At 47.4% G+C, this 13,385-nt stretch overlaps 1 protein-coding gene across 2 annotated transcripts in view; it reads left to right on the top strand.

Moving 5' to 3' along the window:
* The window catches only part of ZBTB7C (zinc finger and BTB domain containing 7C), a 314,130-nt gene that overhangs the window by 60,903 nt on the left and 239,842 nt on the right, over positions 1-13,385 (top strand). For both annotated transcript variants that reach the window (XM_031441954.2, XM_064480324.1), the window contains exon 2: positions 1,233-1,451. The gene's annotated coding sequence lies outside the window, so the exon portion shown is untranslated. The remainder of the gene's footprint in view (positions 1-1,232; positions 1,452-13,385) is intronic.

Below are 13,385 nucleotides of genomic sequence, written 5' to 3'. Positions count from 1 at the left end.
TGAAGGGTATGAATCATGACATGTGTGTAAGACATTATCATCGTTCTGCTTACAGCATCCGTGGGACTCCACGTCCCTGCCTTCCTTTGCGCTCATCCCTGTCCATGGTGCTTCCCCTTACCTGTGGCGCTGGATGCCCTGCGGATGCTCTCCACCTGCCACAGGCCCTTCTCAGCACTGGGTCCACTGAGGCCCAGGGGAGCCCAAGGTTGGGGTGGAGCTCAGAGTCACAGCTGTCTGGGCAGTGCCCCCAGGAGCTGGAGGCCACAGCTGGTCGGAGATGCAGGGCTATGGCCAGCGTGGACCCAGTGTCTGGAGACTGGCAGGTCTAAATGCTGAGGCATGGCTACTTCTAGCTGGAGCCCCTTACCACTCACCCCCCTCACCACCTCAGAGTGTGAGCTGAGTCTTAGCTAGATATGTGATCACGCAGTGGAGCCCGTGGTGTCTTTGTCCCTCACCCAGTGAGCTTGAGATGTCTGGTTTTCTTTAATTAACAGTGATCTTTTGATGTTCTGACTACCTGTTTTTTTGCAAAAACTCCTTTATATTCTGGCTCCTCCCTTACCTCTTCAGAGAAGTCCCTCAGAGCTGAGAGGCTGCCTCTTGCGCTTAAGTCCTCAGCAAGTCCACTGAATAAATCTTTGCATCTTCACCTTTGTCTCTTGCTTTGAGTGAAGGGCTGTGAAGGAGGTGTGTTATCGGTCACAGGTGAGTGGCCTCCCTGGAGCCACCTGGGGCAGGACTTCCAGTGTGCTGCTGTTTGGGGGCTCCAAGAGTTGAGGAAGGTTCCTGGTAGACATGGCCTTGTTCTTTGTGAGTCTCTTTGGGGGAGGGAGGGCTCCTGGGTCCTCCCTCTCTCCTGGGGCAGTGAGGGTCTGTTGTGGGTATGAGCTGAACTCTGAATGGTGAGTAGGATGGGTGACTGAAGGTGGGCCTTTCAGGAAGATGAAATGAAACATGCAGAGGTAAGAAGATAAGAACAAAGATGTGTGTGTGTGTGTGTGTGTGTGTGTGTGTGTGTGTGCACGCATGCATGTGCACACATGCACTCTGAGGCCTGGGTATAGGGCTGGTGGGTGAGATCCTGGCAGTGAAGACCCTAGCTGAGGTACAATCTGCATGGTCACCTGGAGTTACAAGACCTAATAATAATAATAAGCAAACAAACAAACAAAAAAACAGTATCTGGAAAGTTCTAAAACAGTTAAAATTTGAGCCTCTTCCTGCAGGTCTCTTCTGAAGCAGCTGGGAACTCAGAAGGCCTCATTACCCGTGAGGAGCAGGCCCACCAGGAGAGCAGTAAGGGATGGCGTGGAGCCCCCCAGGGCCTGAGGAGTGAACACACTCTACAGCTCGCTCGCCTCCAAGTCAGAGGACCGCACCACCGGGGAGACTCAGGAAGAATTGATACTCCGGCCCCCGGTGACATGTACATGGTGTAATGACAGGTAATGAGCCTGAGGTTCATCCATCCTCTCTGAATGATGTGGCAGGTAGGAGAATAGATCAGCCTGCAGTAGACATATAACATCAACTCTTGGAAGATAACTATGCAAACGAAGCAGAGGAAGGCCTGATAAGATGACAGATGGACGCTTTATAGTTATTAGTTCTGCCCCAAGTGCTTGCTGGAGCTAGGCACCGGAAGATTTAGCGTCAGGTAGGTTCACTTACTATATACCTTATGGGAAGGCCTGATGCTGGGATGAATGTAGCACCTCTTGTTTTAAGACCTCGGAGTAACAAATTAAGACATTATTTCCCATCAACTCCCTTGGGAAGCAGGGCATGGATGCCAGTGGGGAAACAGGAAGCAAGGGGAGTAGGAGTCTTTCCTGTATCGGTGGCACCTGAGGGGTAGGCCAGGAAGCCTCACTGGCTGAGGAGCCTTCTGGATTGGGTCTGATTTCTTGAATGACAGGTGAGGTGATGGATTGGTATTTCTTGTAAAAATGGGCATAGGTCCTTTGTGATTCCCTTTATCCCTCCAAGGGTGCTAGGGCGAGTAGCAGATGGCCAAGGCTGGCTGGGGTAGGTCATGAGTAGGGATCTGGAGAGCATAGGAGGGGCTGGCAGACACCCTGGGTCTAGCAGCTTATCTGAGGAGGTCAGCCAAGGCAGGAAGCATTGAGAAGGTTCCCAGAACCTAGAGGGCAGGGCCCTGAGGCTGGAAGAAACTGGGCCCATTGAGACTGGAGACACCAAAGATGAGCTCTGGTCCAGTGGAGGGCCTGTTCCCATTGGCCCTCTGGTCCTCACTGTGTGTATCATACTGGGTACCACTCTGGCAGTTTCCACCATGGAAAAGACAGCAGTCTGGGGCCTGAGCAAAAATAGCTTGGGGCCTTGGGAAACTGACCAGGGCAGGGGGAGAAGGCCAGTGGCTTGAGGCAGGAGACCCAAGGGGGTGGGGCAGATTCCATCCCAGTGCAGGCCAGTGTCAGGGTCCACAGGACCGAGCCAAGGGGTGGGGAGGGGCAGAGTATTAGAACTTCTGGGTGGCCTTGTTCTAAATCAGGCAGAAAGAATAAGATGAAGAAGGAATCCTGAAAGCTGAGCCCACTTCTAGGAAATGGATCAGCCATAGGCACCAGGCGGTCCCAGGACTTGGCTTCTGTCCCTATGAGCAAATGGAAGGGAACGGAGCTTTGGGGACCCCACTGAGTATAGCAGGGGTCTGGCTATGCCTGAAGGGGCTTCGCTAGGTGCCTGGGGCTGGCTGTGCCTCTGGGCACCCTAGACCCTAGTGTACTGGCCCTGGGCTGTTCTCAGACTCCCAGCTCTCAGTGGGCCAGGTGGTCTGTGCATTTTAGGCTTGACTGGGGACCTGGGCAGGGCTGACCCTGTGGGACCTCGTGGTGGGAGGTAATGGGGGGCAGGAGGAGGCAGAAGAGGCCCGGCCTGCAGGTGGGTAGGTGAGGACGCACATCATCTGTGCAGCCTCGGGAAGGTAAGGGGCAAACTACTTCCTGATCAAATCAAGAAAGAGCAGAGGCTTGAGTCAATCAGAAGACTCTTAACCTAGTTTCACAATGTTGACCGAGTGCCTGTTGTGCCGTGGGCCCTGTGCTAGGTGCCAGAAATGCGAAGATGCATGAGGTGTGTCTGCTCCCAGGGAAGGGAAGACGGGGCAGAGGAAAAAGCATGGGAGTAGAGACAGATCCAGGGCTCTGGGAGCCTCAGCCTCCTGTCTTCAAAATGGGGACAAGACTTTCTCACTCACAGGCTGGTTGGGAAAATTAAATAACATAAAATAAAACATGCGAAACACTTAGCACAGCAGCTGGCACCATCGTAAGTGATCAATCATTTAGTTTTCTTCCATTGTTCTGCTCTTGGAGGAGCTTGCAGTCTGGCAGGGGAGGGAGCAAAGAAGGCTGGGAGAAGATGCATCTTGATTCCCAGGGCTTCTGACTGCTAACCGGGTTTGAGGCCTGGACTTTGAAAACCTGGTTATTGGCATTCCTCTGGCCATGGAAAATGTGGTTTAAGGTGGATCCGGACACTCAGAAATGGTGATTGCATGTGAGTGCTTTGGCAGTTGCTGGGCCCGGGGATTCTTTCTGGGCAGTGAGTAGGATAGAGGGTGGGAGGGGTGGGTCCAGGAGTTCACAGAATTGTTGAGAAGAGAGGACATTCTCGGAATGCTTGGAGGTTTCCAGAGCTGTGCTTAGACAAGACTTAGGACTTGGAGCAGGGCTGCCCAGAGAGACTGAGCACCAGCCACACATGTGATTTTGAATTTTAAACAAATGAAATTAATCATAATAATGTTTCATTTAACTCAACACATCCAAAGTATTATCATTGCAACATGTAGTGACTATAAAGATTATTCATGAGATAGTTTACAGTCTTCTTTATGTACGAAGTTTGAAGTCCAGAGTGTGTTTGATATTTACATTCTATCTCAGTTTGGACTAGCCACGTTTTATATGCTCAGTGTGGCTACTGGCTACTGTATTGGGCAGCTTAGATCTAGAGTTTAGAGTATCTTGCCCAGGGGCGTCCAGAGGCCAGATGTGTCCTGAGCTAAATAACAGGGTTTACTATTATGGCTTCTTCTCATGACACAGCTGAAGCGAATCCCTGGGGAAATTGGTATGAATAATCAGAGACGTCTTGAATGACTTGTTTGGATGGTGACGTCTGTTCTCTGGAACCAGCCCTGGCTGTGGGTCTGTCCTGCTGACCTCAGGATGCCACCACTTGCTGGGTCTGGGGCTGACCTCGGGCAGTCCCCAAAGCTCTCTGAACTTGAGAAGCTTCATTGAAAGTGACACTAATAACGTCTATCGCACTGGGTAACTATGAGGACTAAATAGAATAGTAATTACTCTGTGACCTTCAGTGTAAAAAAATAATGCTTTTTATTTCCCTAAATTAAATGAAAACCGATTTGAGTTCCCCTGTGGGCTAAGTTTGGCAGAAGTTTCCCAGCAGGAATTTCTGTAGTTCTGTCTTCGCCATTCTGCTGTATGATTACCATGGGGCTTCGTAGGGCAGGACAGATGGGGAGGGGGTAAGCCTGGACCTTGGCCCAGGGTGGCATGGTGGCTCTCTGTGGCCCTCCTCATCCAGAGCCACGTGGTCATCCCTCAACCAGCTTGTGCTCCACGTCAGCTCTGCCATGGAGCACCTGGGGGCCCCCAGGTTTTCATCTCCAGAGTGTGGACACCACCGTGGTGCTGTGTTTCAGCAGAGTGAGTATTGCTGGCCGCTCCAGGGCCCATTGCCTAAAGCCATCCCAAGTGTCTTGGGGCCCAACCCAGGCACCCTACTCCAAAAGCTGCCCTTCCTCCCTTGCCTGCTGTCTCCCAGCCCTAGCCTTTGAAACGAAGGTCCATCCCCACCTTACCTGCCCTCTTTCTTCCCCAGCCGTGAAAATACAGGTTACCCCCGTTAGGGCCAGGGAGCCCACTGCCATGGAATGCGGCCGCTCTTTCTGGGCAAGGGGGAGGGTAGTTTTTAGTCCTCTGTGAATGACATCTGCTCCAGGCACTGGCTCCCAACAGCAGCAGAAAACAGCAATTGCTCTGCACGTGTGTTAGCATAGCATCCTGACCCGTGCCGCTGGCACCAGGTTGGCACTCCACAGAGTCAAGTTCCGCTACGCCCAGCCCCACCTGAGGAATGAGTTAAGTAGTTCCTGCCTTGGGGTTTTTCTGAGACTCAATGAGCTAGTGTATGTGAAAGTTTTTCGTCAAGTGTTCTTGAGACTCTTAATTCCCTCCCTGGGGTGTTTTCTTGTTTGGGAGCTGGGATGATTCTAAATGTGTCCTCCACTCAGCTCACATGGCATGTTGGGCCACTACGCACTGTCCTCTCACCAGCTGGCCCCGCTGGGTGCCCCTCCCTGCAGGATGAGCACCTCTGAACTAACCCCGTGTCTCCTGTGTGTCAGTGGCAGGTCTCCCTGACATCCTTATTTTTTTTAGCCTATTGTGTGGGGTGTCTGACTAGTGCCCCTGAGTTTGGAATCTACCCCAGTTATCATGAAAGTTCATAATCTGTCTTTCCTGGGCCTCAGGGGAGTGAGGCATGGACCTAAGGAATAGGGTCCTCCTCTCCTACCTGCCTTGGGTTTGGTGAGGATTCTGCGATGGGGAAGGACATTTGAAGAGTCTCTATAGGCAGATTGCCCAACCTCAGGATGAAGCAGGATAAGGAGGTGCAGGTCAGTGATGCAAAGAGTAACCAGGTGTCAGCTGTGCTGGAATCAGTGCAAAGTCTACAGATAAATGGGAATTCTCCATGCCAGGGGACTGAAGTGACATTTTCAAAGTTGGTTCAACGTCTGGTTGTGTGTGGTTGGGCCAGTGATCCATTGATGCTCAGCACAGTGATCTGTGGGTCCTTGTGTTGCTGTCTCTCTGGACAGGAGCTTCCTCCCCCCAGAGCACTTGGCTTCTGCTTCCTGCACCTGTCCTGGGGCCTGAGATCTCAGGGCTGTCACACATCCTTAAAGAATCCTTCAAATTGGTGTCCTTGTGACTTAGTCTCTATTTTAAAAGGTAATCTATGGCACCTGTAGGGGACAGTGGGGAGGGGGGTGTCATAAAATCAGGCACATTAAGGTAGAGTGACAGTCTAGGTTCTTTCTAAGTTTGCTGTGTGACCCTGAGCAGATCTCTCAACTTCCCCAGGCCTCAACATTCTCATCTGTTAAATGGGTATGAGAAAGTGCAGGGGTTTAATCCTGTTGCAGACATGCACGCGTTTGAAAAGTAAGAGGCGCTGTGAATCTTAATCACCAGAGCTTTGCGCATATCATGGCAACACCTTTTTCCTCGCCTAATCTAGCAGTGTGTAACTCTGCTCTTCAAAATTAGTCCCTTTATTGCTTCCTGGGAGTCCACGGGGAACAGTTTCTGATAGATCACCTTAAAATTTTGCAGCAGGGAGAGGCAGAAAGCCACATTGCCCTTGACTGACAACCTTCCTATGGGTATTTAACAATTTTAAATTTTCATGTTTCCTCTGATAAAAATAGTGCCCGACTAAAAACAAATACATTTGTATTTTCCATCTCCTTAATTAGTTTCTAATTTGGTGGTTCTTATTAGCTTAAAATCATCTTGCTGCAATGGTCCTTGGATGATAAAAAATGTGAAAACCACAATCAATTCCTGAGATATCTTGCTATTTAATTATGCTGATTGGAGCACCAGAGACCCCTGGCAAAACAAACCTCTCAGAATAAGCTTGATTTGTGTAATTTGGTTTTTAAAAATTTTGGATGCATATTTATCACGTTCAACTACGTGTTCTTGTTCTCCTTGAGATTCTGACTCATCTCCTAAGAGACGGGTGGAGGGATCCACGGGCTGGGGGGACCCTGGGACTCCAGCTGAGTCCATGGAGTTGCTGGCAGAGGCTGATCTGAAAGGAGCACGGGGTCCCCAGCTTGTCTGGTCATTGAAAAGTATCTTTTCTTAAAATTAAAAAAAAAAAAAAGGAAAGGTAAAATGTCACCCAGAGACCCAGAGACAGCCCAGGGAAGGATAGGCTGATAGAATTTTGGAGCTTGGTGGTAAGAGAGAGCCCACCGTGAAATCCCAGGTTAAGGATGTATCTGGAACCTAATTCTATAATGTGACATGACTTTGGAGACCCTGGGAAGACCTAGTTGCTCAAAAGGATATGTGCCCCGGCATCCAAACCCATGGATCAATATTAGCTTTGCTGACAGTGGACAACTGGATGTGATGAAATGGGAGAGACCCAGCACCATGCATAACACTTTCCTGCCACGAAGATGAACATCATTCTGCTCCATAAATCTAATGACCACCTTGTACAGGAACCAGGGGAGCAGGTGAAACCCCACTGCAGGGAGGCCGTCACAGATCCAGACAGAGAGGCTCCTCAGGACGAGTGCCCTAACTTCTCCAACAGAAGGTCGAGGGGAAATGACACGGAGATGGGAGGGAATTGTTTAAGATTTGCAGTCTTAAGAGACACACCAACTGAGCTCAGTGTATGGCTTGGGTTTGACTCAAGCCTACCTGCTGTAGGAGGACGTAGTGGAGAGAATCAAGGAGGTTAGAGACAGGCTGGGCGTTAGATATTCAGGAATTGTTGTTAATTGTTTTGTGGTGACGTTATTTACCGAAGTATTTACAGATGATATGATGCAATGTCTGGGATTTTCTCTGAAATACTTTAGATAAAAAAAGACGAAGCAAAAACAGATTGTTGGATATTATTGAAGCTGGTTGGGTGATTGGTGATAGGTTTATCTGAAAAGCTCAATAATAGAAAGTAAAATAATAATAAATGCTCTTACTAACTGGCTGAGCCCTGAAATTTCACCATTAGAGCTTTATTCCTCTAGCTTAAGCCTTTCTTCATCCATAATGTACAGCTTCTACTGGGAACATGATTTACCTTCTGGGAAGGTAACAGTGGGGTGATAGAACGTTTCCCAGGGCAGACACTGTAGATGTCCCATGCGAAAGGGTTCCAGGCAAGGTAAGGTGGTCTTGGAAATGGTGGTCTTGAACTAAGCCAAACAGCTTTCTTCAGAGCCGTGGTTATACTCTGAATGTATGTTACTGCATACCATGCATCCTGGGTAGGGGTGGGTGGTACCAGTGCCATGTTCCCCAGAATAATTTGTCATGTGCTTCAGAGGAAATAGAAGCTTTCAGCTCCTCTAAGGAATATCAGAAAGGTCAGAAATTTGGGTTCCAGAGCTGTTTCTATTTACTAACTAGTTTTTGGTAAATCACTCAAACTCTCTGAGCCTCAGTTTTCTTATCTGTAAAATGGGCTGCATGTCACCTGCCACTTACCTTCCAAGAATATGAAAGGGTTTTGTGCAGTGTAAAACCCAAGACCAAAGGTTAAATTGTATGACTATTATTTGGTGCTACTTTCTGAAACTTGGTCCACAGATGTTTTCTTGGAAGCTCATGGCTCTGTGTACATGTGTAGTCTAACATCACCCAAAGTGTGGACTATCTTGGGTGTCACATGCTCAAAAGATACAGAGGAGGTAAAAAGCTCTCTGCCCTTTGGGAGCTCACAGTGGAACTGGGGAGGCAGTAAGAATAAACAGTGATGGGACAAAGCCATCTAGCCCTGGGGATAAATGAAGGATTCCAGTTCAGAGGAAAGGGAGTTCGCTCTTGGCTGGTGTCATCTTCGAAGGCTCCCTGGAGGAGGTGGCACTTGCCCTGGGCCTTCCCCTGAACATGGGGAAAATTTAGATGGTCCATCCCTTTGTTGGTTAGGGATCACTTGGTTGGAATACTTCCCCGTCTCCCGCCCCCACACGCCCACACTCTGCAGCTGAGCACATAAACCTTGTTTGGATTACGGTATTATCTGACTTGGGGGCCCGAGTCTTCTCTATCCGGAACTGGGGTCATGCTCCACTTGCCTAGCCCTTCCAGCCACTCCCATCCTCTCCTCCTCTCTGTCTCCACCCCTTGTTTCCATCTTCCCACCAGAGCTTGGATAAGCTGGGATTACTCATCCTGTCCACACTCACGCACTCCTGCCCTGTCTTTTAAGCAAACAAAAAAAGTCAACCACAGAAATAAAGCAATAAATTATGACTCAGAGACACCCAAGCCTTCATGTGGAAATGTTTATTATCATCATCAAATCATTCCTTAGGGCAGAGAGAGAAGCCGGCCTGAGTAGGAATCTTGCAAAAGATAGGCAGCAGTTGCTTAAGTAAAGGTGAGGGATCTGAGGCCCTCCTGGGAGCTGGTCCAGTTTCTTGGGTGCAAAGAGCTGGCTGGGGGCTCCCACTCCTGCAGGGTGTGCAGGGAGTGATTCAGGATGAATAGCAGTCAAGGGCACTTGTTAGTAAGAGCCCACACTGTCCTTAGTTTGCACAGCAGAAATGGAAGAAAAGGTCCTAGAAAAGGACAGGGCTGTGGCAGGTGCTTCAAGTCAACACAGGGTCCCAGCTCTGCACCACTCAAGGATTCAAAGATAACCTGGCTGCATCCCGTGTTCTCAAGAGTCCTGCGTGGACAGAGTTCAGCCCACTTCCGGCACATGTTAAGGCTCAGAAAGCTGTTGGTACTGGTATTTTGGGACGGACTTACTCAGCGCCTGCCATGAAGTTGGCCCCACTGTGGACCTTCACTGCATCTGCACACCGCACAGCCCGGTGCTGGGTTCTGGCTCCGCCACTTGGGGCAGATAACCTAGTGTCCCTGAGCCTCAGCGTCCTCAAGTGGAAGATGGGGTAACCACACCTCCCTCCCGGGATGGTTGGGAGGATGAAATGAGATGGTCCAGAGAGAGCTGTTGGCCCCCCGCCCCTGCCACTGGGAAGTAAGAGACATGGGACAAGGTGCCCCGAGCCTCAGTTTCCTTATCCATTAACTGGAAATAATTAGATTACCTGTCCTACTGACAGCGTTTAACTATGAAAAGAGAGTTTTGATGGGCAGTGTATGTAAAAACGCGTCAGATAGCATAAAGAGCTAGGCAGACATTTAACCCCTGTGTTCCTGTGTGTTCACGTATACAACCCACACATGCAAACTGTCCTCAGAAGGTGAAATCGCAGAGTGGCAAAATGTGTCCGCAGCATGTCAGGTGGTCTGGAGGGGAGAGATGAAGCCACCTGATGCTAGACTGGTTTGAATTGTGTTTCTTGGTCATTTCACTTTCCAGAGGCTGTTTGTCCACTTTTCTGGATGCTGGCACTGGCGACAGAGCAGGGTGTGGGAGAAACACATGGGGCCAAGCCTGGCAGGTCTGGCATCCAGCTCTGCCTCAGACATTGCCTTGTGGGACCCTGAGCAAGTCTTGGAACTGCTTCCGCAGACATGAAATAAATGTTAAAAACTGCCGGCCACAGTTTTCACAGAACTAGAACAAAAAATTTCTTAAATTTGTACGGAAACACAAAAGATCCCTAATTGCCAAAACAATCTTGAGAAAGAAGAACAGAGCTGGAAGAATCATGCTCCCTGATTTCAGACTATACTACAAAGCTACAATCATCAAAACAGCATGGCACTGGCACAAAGACAGACACTTAGATCAATGGGACAGGATAGAGAGCCCAGAAATAAACCCACAAGCCTATGGTCAATTAATGTACAGCAAAGGCAAGAATATACAATGGTGAAAAGACAGTCTCTTCAATACATGGTCCTGGGAAACTGGACAGCTACATGTAAATGAATGAAATTAGAACATTCTCTAACATCATATACAAAAATAAACTCAAAATGGATTAAAGACCTAAATGTAAGATTAGATACTATAAAACTCCTACAGGAAGACATAGGCAGAACACTCTTTGACATAAATCATAGCAATATTTTTTTGGATCTGTCTCCTAGAGTAATGGAAATAAAAATAAACAAATGGGACATAATTAAACTTAAAAGCTTTTGTACAGCAAAGGGAACCATAAACAAAACAAAGGATAACCTTTGGAATGGGATAAAATATTTGCAGACGATGTGACCAACAAGGGATTAATTACCAAAATATACAAAGAGCTCATAGAGCTCAATATCAAAAAACCAATCCATTCAAAAAATGAGCAGAAGACCTAAATAGACATTTATCCAAAGAAGACATGCAGCTGGCCAACAGGCACATGAAAAGATGCTCAGTATAGCTAATTATTAGAAAAATGCAAATCAAAACTACGGTGAGGTTAATCGCCTCACACCAGTCAGAATGGCCATTAAAAAGGCCACAAACAATAAATGCTGAAAAGGGTGTGGAGAAAAGGGAACCCTCCCACACTGTTGGTGGGAATGTAAATTGATGCAGCCACTATGGAGAACAGTTTAGAGGCTCCTTAAAAAACTAAAAATAGAGCTACCATGTAATCCAGCAGTCACACTCCTGGGCATATATTTGGAGAAAACTCTAGTTGGGAAAGATACATGCACCCCAATGATCATAGCAGCACTATTTACGATAGTCAAGACATAGAAGCAACCTAAATGACCATCAACAGATGACTGGATAAAGAAGATGTGGTGTATATTTACAGTGGAATACTACTCAGGCATAAAAAAGAATGAAATAATGCCATTTGTAGCAACATGAATGGACCTAGAGATTATCATATTAAATGATAAGACAAATATTGTTTGATATCACTTACATGTGGAATCTAAAAATGATATAAATGAACTTGTTTACAAGACAGAAATAGACTCACAAAAACAAATTTACGGTTACCAAGGGGGAAAGGTGGCGGGGAGGATAAATTAGGAATTTGGTATTAACAGACACACACTACAAAATAGATAAACAACAAAGGACAAGGAATTATATTTAATATCTTGTAATAAACTATAGTGGAAAATAATCTGAAAAATTATATATATATGCATATAACTGAATCACTTTGCTGTACACCTGCAACTAACACAACATCGTAAATCAACTATACTTCAATAAAGATATTTAAATAAAGAGCAGGTTTTTTAAAAAAACAAAAAAAAAAAAATGCTGACCATATGACAAGAGGCTCCAACAGGACAATGCGTTAAAGCCTTTCTGAGTCGTAAAGCAGTGACCAGATGGAAGAGGCCACCATCTTTATGACTGTCAGCCAGGCCTTCTGAGCCCCGTGCAACAAAAGATTTAATAACACTTGTTAATTGATTAATATGCATCCTGCCATTTCATCCGCTTCTGAGGAGGCAGTGGCAATTATTTTTATGTTAGGGAGACACTCCTTAAAGAAGCTTCCCCTGACCCTGACCCTCTGTTGCTTTTCTGAGTCAGAGGGTATATCTTCTTCCAGCTTTGGTGGGTAACAGTCAGGCGGCCGTTGGCGCTGAGACCAGCTAGCCATTTACCCACTTATTCTAATTCACTTTGTAACTCAGCACTCACTCTGGGCATTGATTTACAGTTAATGGTTCATCTTTAAATGAATACTTATCTGGAATCTTTCATGAGTCAATGGTGGTGGTATTGACCTGGCAGCCAGGTAATGAGTCCTAGAGTGCTAAGTTTTTTTTTTCTCCAAGGGAGAGCAACATCCATTTTCCCTTCCCGGCCACATAAAGAACCCTCCACAAATACACACTCATTTTATTTTCAGGCCACAGTGGAAAGCGTGCAGGGCTGAGTGGGGAGATAGGGGCTCTCAGCCCAGCCTTGCTATTAACTCCCTGTGTGATGCCAAGAAAGTCACTTGACCTCTCTGGGCCTCAGTTCCCCCATCTGCTGGATGCTGCAAGGTTGGGAGGGGAGTTCTTCCACCGAATCTCTGACTAGATACACCAGCCCAGCAATGTGTGCAATAAATAAGAGAGATCCACGTTCAGATGACAAAAGTAATAGTTGCTTTGTATAAAGAAAAAAATTAAAACAATATGCAGGTGTTTCACTGAGAAAGTGAAGGAAATTGTGAGACCTCACCCATCCCAGAGATCATCACTGTCAACAATTGAGGGAATTGTTACATCTGTATCACTGTCTATATGTACATTGTTACATGGATCTGGAGAAATAGACCCATATTACACAAAAATGGGATCAAGCTATTATGTTCCACAGCGTGTGTTTGTACCTAATATAATCTTTTAAAAAAAACGACTCATCCATCTTGTTTTTTATAATATGGTTTCTATAATATGCATGTAATTTATGAATAGGCTAGAATTAATTTCACCTCCTCAGTCGATGTCTGGGTGGTAGCAGTACATTTTAATGGATGTGATGGTTGGCTGCCCCCTCCTACTTTGGGAGGGGAAGAGCATGTTCCCATGGCAAAGCCACCGTCCTGAGGGTGCCGCCCTTCTACCTCTCCAGGACTCTTCTCCCACAAGTACTGTGGCTGAGCAATGCCAGGGCACTGCCCCCCAGAGCTGGGGGCGCCCAGGCCGTGCTGGGACCACAGGGAGGAAGGAGTAGGGAGGGCTGGGCAG

This window comes from Camelus dromedarius, chromosome 28, assembly GCF_036321535.1.
Source record: "Camelus dromedarius isolate mCamDro1 chromosome 28, mCamDro1.pat, whole genome shotgun sequence".
NCBI lineage: Eukaryota > Metazoa > Chordata > Mammalia > Artiodactyla > Camelidae > Camelus > Camelus dromedarius.
Note: the sequence above shows the minus strand (reverse complement) of the source record. Positions and strands in the feature narration are given on the sequence as shown.